Below are 10,849 nucleotides of genomic sequence, written 5' to 3' on the forward strand. Positions count from 1 at the left end.
AGGAAGGAGCTCGCTCTTCAAAAACCGAGTTTCACATCGAAAAGTGATTTATTGGCTCACCAGACTATACAGGTAGACTAAAAGTGCAGGTGCAAGTGCAAACGTTTCGGGTGAACCCATCCCTTGGGGGGGGGGGGGGGGGGTTCTTTCCGTCATCTATTTCCTGAATTTTTGGTCAACGATACCCGGGACACCGAAACACCGGGGCACATGAAATTTGGTGGGTATGTAGCCCCCCTAGACTTTTACAGAAAAAAATTGTTTGGTCCCTGGGGGCCACTCCCCTCTCGCACTGGGCCCCCTGAAACCCAAAAAATTCCGTTTTTCCTAAATAACTACCTGAACCGTGGCACCGAGGATGAAGACATTTTTATGGTATGTTGGTCTCAAGGGCCCACATCAACCTAGCCCATAATCACTCATTTGTGATTTGCACCCCCCCCCCGGTAAAAAATGAAAATGCAATATCATTCTGCTTTAATCGCCCCTCTCTTCAGTTAAGATGTTTAGAACAGCACCAAATTTTATGTGTATGATTAACCTGACATTCTCTGGGGGTATGCCAAGTTTCATAGAATTTCATCCATGGAGGGGTCTAAAAAAATGAAGTTATGTGTACATTTAGTGACTGTACACTCATTGGCCTGAAGATGGTCACATACATACATACACACATACACACGCACACACACACAGGCACGCACATACTATCGGTATCGGCAATTAGAACGGCCGATACATAATTACAAATTCAGTAGGATTAAAGGAAATATTCATCATCATTTGGCAGCATTTCCAGTATTGGCGTTACATAGTCGTTTGTCCACCAGATGGCGCATCGTTGCAGTGAGACGTAATTTTGTTGGAAGTTAATCTAAAGTGGGTTGGAAAGACGCTTCAGGACAACACTGTAGTTTACAGCAGAGAACGTCTAATAGGGATAGGATGATTTTCACATGAAATGTAAGTCCCATTTCTTCTTGAAGCTGAAATAAATCTGAGAATGTTTATCGGACATGCTTGGTTTTAACTGCAGGTACGTTAATCTCATACAAGTTGTATACTTACGAGGTAAAATAATGTTAGGCCTACCATTAGCATTGGTTGAGTGATAGAGGCCAATTTGATTATTGACCAGTGTATTTGTAGAAAATCATAAATGCGGTTACCAAGCAAATTGATATCAGCGCTGTAATTGTATCTTTCGACAGTCATCTTCTTTTCTGACAATATACAGGAGCTAAGTGAGTTAGTCACAACGCGTTCGCTAACGTGATGGTTTTCTAATGGAAAATATAGGCCTAGCCTACCTGAAAGATAACCTGTCTATGAAGCACCCTAAACAGGCTGGGACATTTCTGCTTGCTAAATAGGTTTTTCTCCTGTTGATTCGCTCACAGTCCTTGGTGGCCCTGTCAGTGATTTGTAAAATGTTGCATTACAGTAAGACCACAAAAAGTCTCAAAAAGCATCTGAGCTAACGTTCATTCCCAAACAATCCTCTATTTTCAAAGGTGTTTCAAGTAACGCATGGCTCAAAGTAAAGTAACTAGGGCTGAGACAACGTAATTGACTAGACTACATAAATTCGTCAAAGTGAGTCATTTGTGTCAACTCATCACAATGTAGATTTATTAACGCACCAGTGATGATCTAGGCTACATCTCCATTTAAACCAAATATTTTAGAGCGCACTTTGAGAGATGTATCCAGGTTTGACGTGCTTGTTTAGGGTGTGACTGTGAAAGGTGAATCAATGTGCTTTGATTCCAGCTTGGTAGTTGTAGTCTATGCGATTAAAAAGCACGTGTGTGTGGGAAGTATCCAAACAATGATAACCAGTGTTGGGCAAGTTAATTTAAAATCGTAATGTATTATGTATTACTTATTACTGTCATTTCAAAGTAATTTGTTACATTATAATATTACTGCCTCTGAATTGTAAGGCATTACATTACTATTGCATTAATTTTAAGTTACTTTCACCAAAATATCTAGAAATATGGATTTGGCATTCTAAATGCAGTTTATTACGCTCAATGCAGCTCATTGCTCTTCCAATGTAGGGAGATGTGGTATAGCATAATGACTGAGCTAGGCTTAAGGCTAACAGTAGAATGCAATAAGAGCAGTGCTCATGATGCAATACAAGGAACAATCATAGTCAGAATTTTGTTAAAAACCGACAAAAGGTCAAAGTCTGGTAAATTGTGTTAGAAATACTGTAACTTTAAGGCCTAGGCCTTCTCATTAAAATCAACAGAGAGCCTAAATCAAAGCTTACATAAAGAAATGTCAAGATGGTGGCCTGCTGGCCATTTCGGTGCCCTAATTGAGTGGCTTTGAGTGAGTGACATTTAAATGATAACTCAAACACCTAAAGTAAAATAAAAAGGCTTATAATTTAAGACCATTACTGTGTGTTTTTAAACATTAATTTCTGAAGAAATGCTGTTTTACTTATACATGGTGCACTGTCACTTTAAGAACATTGATCTTTACGTTCTCATAATGCCCTTTTGCCAGCTCTTGTTTATTTGAGTTACATTGATAGCACAATATTAACAATAATATGCACAATGTTAAGTTGTTATAAGCAGCCTTCATTGCTTTGGAAATGGAAGTGTGCAATGACATGTTGCTTCACATTTCTTTTTGCAATTAAAAGTGAATTATGAGCCTGGTAGCCACCTAGCTATCTGAATGGAATGCGTTTCAGTCGACTCGGTAGGCCTATATCATGTGCTTCATGAAATGCTTGGAAAACGAATTATTGAAGACCCACCAATTCCATTCTAGTATAGTACTACGTGGTGGAGATTGAGAGAACCCAAAAAGTATCAAACTTGCATGTAACATGGTGTTAGTGCATTTTGACATTGTAAACGTTATTGAGTGAAACGCCGTTTGCAGTAAAGCTACTTTTCATTGGCTATATTTGGGTGCCCCCTCTGTCCTTTGGTGCCCTATGCAAAGTGCATGATATATATATGTATACGCGTGGTGGGAGCGGTGGCATTGCCATGCTACACAATCTTTTTCTGCATTTCTATCCCTTTATTCTCTTTAATTCAAGTTCACAGCACAAAGCTGACATGCACTACTAAAAGCATAATTTGTGTTTTTAACAAGAATCAAAAAGATTAGCATGGCACCACTTTATGTTTCATTAAATTACTTGTGCTATTTCGCGAGGCACTAAGACCACTTAATTTCGGGTTAAAATCATTGTAACGCGTGTTACTGAAGTTTGTACGGAGTAAAATATTAGCCAACTTTTTTTAGTAATTACCTTACATTACCGCGTTACTGCAAACAGCAATATATTACAGTAATTGCATTACTTTTGTAACGCATTACTCTTGTAACGCATTACTCCCAACACTGATGATAACACTTTCATTATGGCTGCTTTAGCCACAGACCCTCAGCTACTGTACAGTGGGTCCCATTTGATTCACGCAGATGGGTGAAATGTATTACAACTTTTCGCCAAGAGGTGGCAGCCCGCTTGATAGCCTACTGTAAGCCAGGTGTTTTCAACCAGTGGTCCGCGGCCATCAGTATTTTTCCCACGAACAATAACAAACGTAGCTCGACTTGGCCCGTTAAAATGTGAACAGTCTAGCGACGCATTTCATGAAGGCCCTTTTGGACATGTCAGTTTTGTACCACTATTTAGATGTAAAACTGCATTTCGTTTTAGACTATTGGTAGGCTATTTAATTTGTGCATTGACAATAAAGTTGAATATGAACTAAAGACGACTACAATCGTGCATATGTAGAAGAAGAAACATTCACAAATCCATGGCATGACCTCTCTTCTTGATAGCTGTTGAAAACTGCATAGAAATGACAGGGATTGTTTTGTTTGTTAATAAATAAATAAATATAAAATAAATAAATAAATGTAAAACCTTCTGCTTTCCCCAAATACAATGTAGCCTACAGGTGTACATGACCTTTAATCAGTCCAGTTGCAATGGATGAACTGTGATGAACTGCCCTACTTGTGATTGTTTAGAGATGTTAAAGGTTTTATAACAATGCTACAAATTTTTTGGCTAGTGCTACAAATCTATTGACCTTCGCAGCGCCAGCAGGCTACTCGCTGTGCGGCCCGCACAAACACACACAGGCATGCCAAACTAGCATACACAAAAGTTTCAAGAGTGGGGGTGGAGTAGAAGATGGATACAAATTGATTAGTGTGATTTATGTTCGCGGAACGGATGTACAGGAGCGGCGGTCATATTTTGTACCGCTATGCGGTACATTTAGTTCTTTACTTTGTCAACCTCTAACAAAATATTTCCCATGCACAGCTCCCACATCTTGAAGAATTGTTAGGAGTTACACCTTTTTAACCATTTTGAAGTAAATACTGATTTATTGCAATGACAACAATGGGCTCTTTGCACGAAAGGCTCTCAATGCGGCCACTTTGTTTCCAGTGGAACCAGGAGTATTTGAACCTGCAGCTATTGTAATTTGTGTCTGCACGGACCCAGTTGGGTGTTGCAACTAGTAAACTGGCACATTACGATAAAAAAGGATTTATGCGAGTTGAAATTGTTATTATTGGGCAAACAATATATTCAGTGTCGGAGTGAAGATGTTAGGAGCAGAATATAACAGAAGATGCCGTTACAACACAACGCTCCACCGGAAGTTAAGCAGCCACTTTGAGAGCCTTTCGTGCAAAGAGCTCAAGAATGACATGGTGGGGTAAAAATCCGAGGGTGGGCTTGTTACTCTCGGTGTATCCTGTCTGCACAGATGTCTGTATGAGAATAACAACAGGGAAGGGAGGAAAACATTTTGTAGGTTTTGGGTATAACAACATGAAAACATTATAAAACTGTTGGTTGGAACAGACTAGGCCTACTGCAATACAACAAAGAGTACATTGTGTAAACTGGATTTTATGTTTAATAGTGATGGAATTGCATAACCAGAGGTTTTGGGTAGCTGTTTATATATTTATATTGTTTTTACTACTACTATATTTGTATTATATGCATATATTTATAAACCACGTTACAAATACGAGAAAATTAATGTGTAGTTCTCAGACCCCATCTCAATGAGATGAGGTTTGGCGTTAGCCAGGCTAGCATCAGTGGCAGTCCTGCCAGGGAAATTGACCAGCTGGGGACATGGAGCACTCCCTCCCAGCCAGCACACTCTACCGGTGTTGTTGGTGCCAAACCGGGTTGCCATTCCTTAAGATGGCTCTATCAAAGCTGCAGCATGTTCCATGCCCCATTCCCACCTCAAGAAACTTTGGAACATGCAGGTGGCCTTCACAATCTTCTCAGCCACCCCTGGAAGGTGTGTTGCCTGGGTGAACCCAGACAAACCTGTTAACAACCTGTTTCATCTGGTTACCCCAGGCTAGAAGTGCACATGTATCCTGAATTACTTACTGGCTCCATAGATGCTCATCCTTATTCTGGCTTGGGCAATAGCCCTCGGGAGAAACTCAGCATCCTGCGATAAACTCTCCATTGTGCTGTAAGTATACCAAACATACACTTCACCATCCTCCAATGGGAAAGACAAAATGTAGAAATTCTCCTCTCTCCAGTTTTGTGGCCAGGGTAAAGGCAGAGGTTGTTACAGCGCAGAGGGAGTACCTCATCTGCATGAAACCTTTACGGCCCAGGCTCGTGTGGATCGAAAACAAGGGCAACAACACCAAGTTGAATTATAACAAATTTATTTGTTTCACAAAAGTATGTCTAGAGGGATGAAAGCTCAACTGGTTGAGAGTGTAATGGAATGCCGAAAATCGGAGTTAGAGTAGAGAATGTTTGTTGTGCAGTGAAAGGGAATGTATGCAAGAGTCAATGTGTGCGTGCATGAATGTATGTCGTGAGCATGAACCTATGTGTGTGTCTGGGTAGAGAGAGGTAGAGTGAAGTTGGTCCGGTTTTAACCCTTAAAGGAGTACTGTCACACCGGTGTGACGGGAATGTTGAGAAATTAACGTTCTAAAGAATATCTGGGTTCATTGAATTCAACATAGAACTTTAGAACCTTCAGTTGTTGCGGAACTTAGAACGTTCAAAAACCTACACCTTTAAGGGGAAGCCAGTCTCTGCACAGGTGGGGCTTAATTGCCAATCAAGCACTCTGCCGTCTCCAGCCAGCCAAGGCTCTGCGGTAGCAGACTGCCAGAGACATAGAGGGTCGTAACAGAACACATTAGGCATGGCTGCAAGATGCCGCAGGGAGGGGAGAGTCTTCAGGTATCCTTGTAGTCATTGATCCAATCAACAACCACAAAGAGAATGATTGACAATGTCCCTCTTGTAGTATAGGAACATGCTGGATAAAGAATGATTGACAATGTCCATGCTTCCCATCCTTCCCATCTCATGCTTCCCATCCATTGCTCCAAGGCAGTTAGGGATAGCCCAAATGGCACAGCACAGAAGCACAAAGTGAGTTTTGCATATATGGCCTCTTTAAAAGAGACACAATGGCAGAGTTGTCAGCAAACTTTACAACATGTCGATCTGGATGTTACATAACTGTTAAAGTAATTCCACAGTTTATTACCGTAGTACTGTAAATGTTTTTATTATAAGAAAGTATTACAGTAATGAAACAGTTTTCATTTATTCACAGTAAATTCCATGGTAATGTTCTGACATTACAGTTCTTTTCATGGTGACCTTCCTGGCTACAGGACCCCATCAAGCCCTTAAATATAGAAATGATGTTGGCCAAGATTCATAGGGACCTTACAGTGCCTATAAAAGTATTCATCCCCCTTGGATATTACCCTTTTTAATTCTTTAATAAATTGAATCTTTGTCCATTTTAATTTTTACAATAATTTACAAAAATCCCCTTTATAATGTCAAAGTGAATGCACATTTCTACAAAATAATTTTAATTAATACAAAAATATATAATGCAAAATAAGTGATTGCATAAATATTCACCCCCCTTCAAGTGACTGACCTAAATCAACAGTGGTCCAGCCACTAATAGTCTCACAATTAGTGAAATGGAGTGCAGTGAATGTGTATAGTATAGTAATATAAAGACACCTGCGCCTGGAAGGTCCAGTCACTGGTCAATCAGTATTCCTGGCTATAATTCCATCATGAAGACAAAAGAACACTTCAAACAGCTCAAAGAAAATGTTATTGAAAAGCATGTGAAGGGATGGATAGAACAAATGTTCAAGTTACTGAACATCCCCTCAAGTTCAGTGAAATCCATCATTAAGGAATATAAAGAATATGACAAATGTGCAGCCCTGAGCAGCCCGTCACCACAAACTGAGTCACTGTTCAATAAGAATAATGGTGGGGGAGGCCACCAAGGCACCTATGATAACTGTGAAGAAGTTAAGCATAAGTAGCATAAGTAAGTATAAGTATAAGTAAATATACCAGTGTTTCCCACAGAATTGGATTGAATTTGTGGCGGTAGCTGACTTGGACAACGGGGGGGGGGGGGGTCCTTTTTTGGGGGGTCCAAAAATAATTCAGTGGAAATGCATGGATTTCAGTTGCTGCTACTGGAAGAAACTGGAATCCATGCATTTCCACTGAATTATTTTTGGAATCTGATCCCTTATCATACTTGTTCATTCTTACTCGTCGCTCGACTTATCGTGACTAAATTCAAGATGGCTGCAAACGCTAAACTTCGTGAAGATACTGTCTGTATAAATCGTCTTGTAAGTAAACTACCACTGCTTTTTCAAAGTTCTCAATGTCTCGTTTTAAATGTCAGGGCCCTCGGAAGTCTACCAATGAAGTGTGGAGATACATTGAGCCTCGTAAATGGTGTAAAACAGTGATTTATTTGCATGGCTAGCCCGATGCCGAAGCACCACCATTGAAAAAGCTGTTGGTAGCATCGGCTAACTAGCGCCAGATTTTGGAGTGCAGGGGACAAGCCGAGATGGGCTATGAGACATATGTTCACACTCGGTATCATGTTTCAACACACTTTAGGTCAATATCACACCGGAATTCTCCTTTAATAGCAATTTAGCCAGACGTCTTCTATGCAATGCTTCTATGTGGCAACAACAATCCTTCAACAATCGTGAATATTTTGTTAAATGCACATGCAGAGGAGGGGCAGCGGGCTACGAGAGAGAGTGGGGCGGGGCAAGGAAAGGCTGCGTGCGTAAAAAGTGCAGCTCAATGGCAATGCAAGGATTTGATCTTATATTTAATTTAATTTAAATTAAATTAAATTAAACATAGAATATTAATTTGTGGTGGCCGATTTTTATTTCGTGGCGCCCCACCACAGATTAGTCAATGTATGGGAAACACTGTATACTCTTTTGATCCCGTGAGGGAAATTTGGTCTCTGCATTTAACCCAATCCGTGAATTAGTGAAACACACACAGCACACAGTGAGGTGAAGCACACACTAATCCCGGCGCAGTGAGCTGCCTGCTACAACAGCGGCGCTCGGGGAGCAGTGAGGGGTTAGGTGCCTTGCTCAAGGGCACTTCAGCCGTGGCCCACTGGTCAGGGCTCGAATCGGCAACCTTCCGGTTACAAGTCCAGAGTGCTAACCAGTAGGCCACGGCTGCCCCAAACATTAAAGGCTTCAGATAAGAGAAGATAATACTTTAATGTCCTTCAGCAGCTGAGATGACTATGCATACAGCGACCAGTTCTTCGCCAGTCAAAGCTCTATGGGTGAATGGCAAAGCTCTTATTAAATCTTAAAGTTCATGTGGGAGACTCCAAGGTCAAATGGAAGAAGGTTCATTGGTCTGATGAAACCAAAATTGAGCTTTTTGCACATTAGACTAGATGCTATTGTTGGCACAGAACAATTGCATCTATTGTTAACTATTGTTGCACCAAATCACCAAAAACGCCCCATCCCTAATTTGAAGCAAGGTGGTGGTAGCATCATGCTGTAGGGAAACTTCTCGACAGCAGGCCCTGGAAGACTTGTAACGGTAAAAGTAAAATGAATTCAGCAAAATATGGAAATCCTGGAAGACAATCTGATTCAGTCTGCAAGAGAGAAGTATGACTTGGGAGAAGATTTACTCTCCAGCAAGACAATGAGCTGAAGCCAACGAAAACTACACAGCAATGGTTTAAAGACAACAAGAGTGGCAAATCAAATCCCAGACCTCAATCCTATAGAAAATCTGTGACTGGACTTAAAAAAGGACTGTTCACACCGGATCCCCTTCCAACCTGGCAGAGCTTGAGCAGTTTTGCAAAGAAACTGCAATATCCAGATGTGCAAGCCTAATTGATATCTATCCACGCAGACTCCATACTGTGCCAAATCAGAGAATGCTTTTGTCACAGAGTTTATTGACTCCACACCAAAACACATGAACACCCCATGCCAGGCCAGACCCGGCCCTTATGCTCTTGTACTAAACCTCTGCCACAGGCCGTGCTGGCAGCACACACCGGCCGACCCCGGCACCAAGCACTCCAGCAACCAGCACGCAGCTAACCTGACTCTCGCCAGATGAATTTCGTTCTGCTTAGCTCCGCCTAGCTTCACTCACATCCATCTGGGACCTCTTCCATTGAGAGTAATTTCTGCACCAGATTTTATGGTACAGCAAATCAGGACGCAGGGCGGGAGTTTCATAGATGTGACATAGCGTAGAAGCGACTGTGAGACTGTTATCAGCGTCACGGGTTGGCTTCGATGTGAGTGGTTGAAGTAGCACGTCAATAGATGACGGACAAGTGGCTTATTCAATCATATGCAAGCATTTTTTGATTAGTTCCAGCCTTCTGAAGCAACACTCCAATGGATTGGTCCCAGATGGATGAGTGGAGCTACTGTAGGCGGAACGAAATTCATCTGGCGAGAGTCAGGTTAGCACACAGCCACAACTGCCAAGACAACGCATCAACACAACCAACATTGCAAGCCATCAAAGACCAACATTCATGAACGCATTGCACAGCATTATGGGAGTTCACAGTCCTGAACCAGCTAGGCTCGGTTCATTACAATACTTTAATTGTGGCCAAAGTTGCTCTACTCAATGCTGACGGGAGTGAATGTTTATGCAATCGCTTATTTTGCATTATTCATTTTTAATTAATTAACATTAGTTTGTAGAAATCTGCTTTCACTTCGACATTAAGGAGGGGATTTTTGTAAATTATTGCAAAAAAGTCGCCTGGAAATTCCAGACCCTGGTAATCTAGAAAGATTAAGGGTCTGGCCACGAATAATGTAATGGCCCAACTCGAGGGGCCATTACATTATGGATAAGACTATACGACCAACGTTTACTGACTGATTCCGGACTTTGACGCAGCTGGATAACACTACGACTGTCATCTGTTTAACTTGCCTTTGGCCCGCCTATATCAGATACACCGATGTGATTGGCTCCCCCCGATACATGCAAAAGTAACCTGCATCATTACTCATTGCCAGAGTGTCTCATCAAAATCCCTCCCACGGCAATTTTCCATCCTGACGTCAAGGAAGAGGTACAGGAGTTTCCATACTGACTTTCAAGTTCTTAACAACTTCATATCCCAGGTTGTCCTGCACACACACACACACACACACACACACACACACACATACATTGTGAAAAATGCTCACTAGTACCCTCTCACATGTTTTATGGCCTTTCCTGGACTTTTGGGTTGTTTAAGTGTTCTAGTTTTATTATATTACATATGTAGCCTACACAGCAGGCTTGTGTAAAATTCCAGAATTTAATTAAAACTGGCTCTTAAATTCCAATTCAATTCTTGAATTTCACTTGCATTTCAATTGAGGTAGCTATGTGGATACTGTTTTTTTAGAATTGATTTAGATTAAGTTTTATTTAGTATAATTTGTATTTTAG

This window comes from Alosa sapidissima, chromosome 18, assembly GCF_018492685.1.
Source record: "Alosa sapidissima isolate fAloSap1 chromosome 18, fAloSap1.pri, whole genome shotgun sequence".
Taxonomy (NCBI): Eukaryota; Metazoa; Chordata; class Actinopteri; order Clupeiformes; family Clupeidae; genus Alosa; species Alosa sapidissima.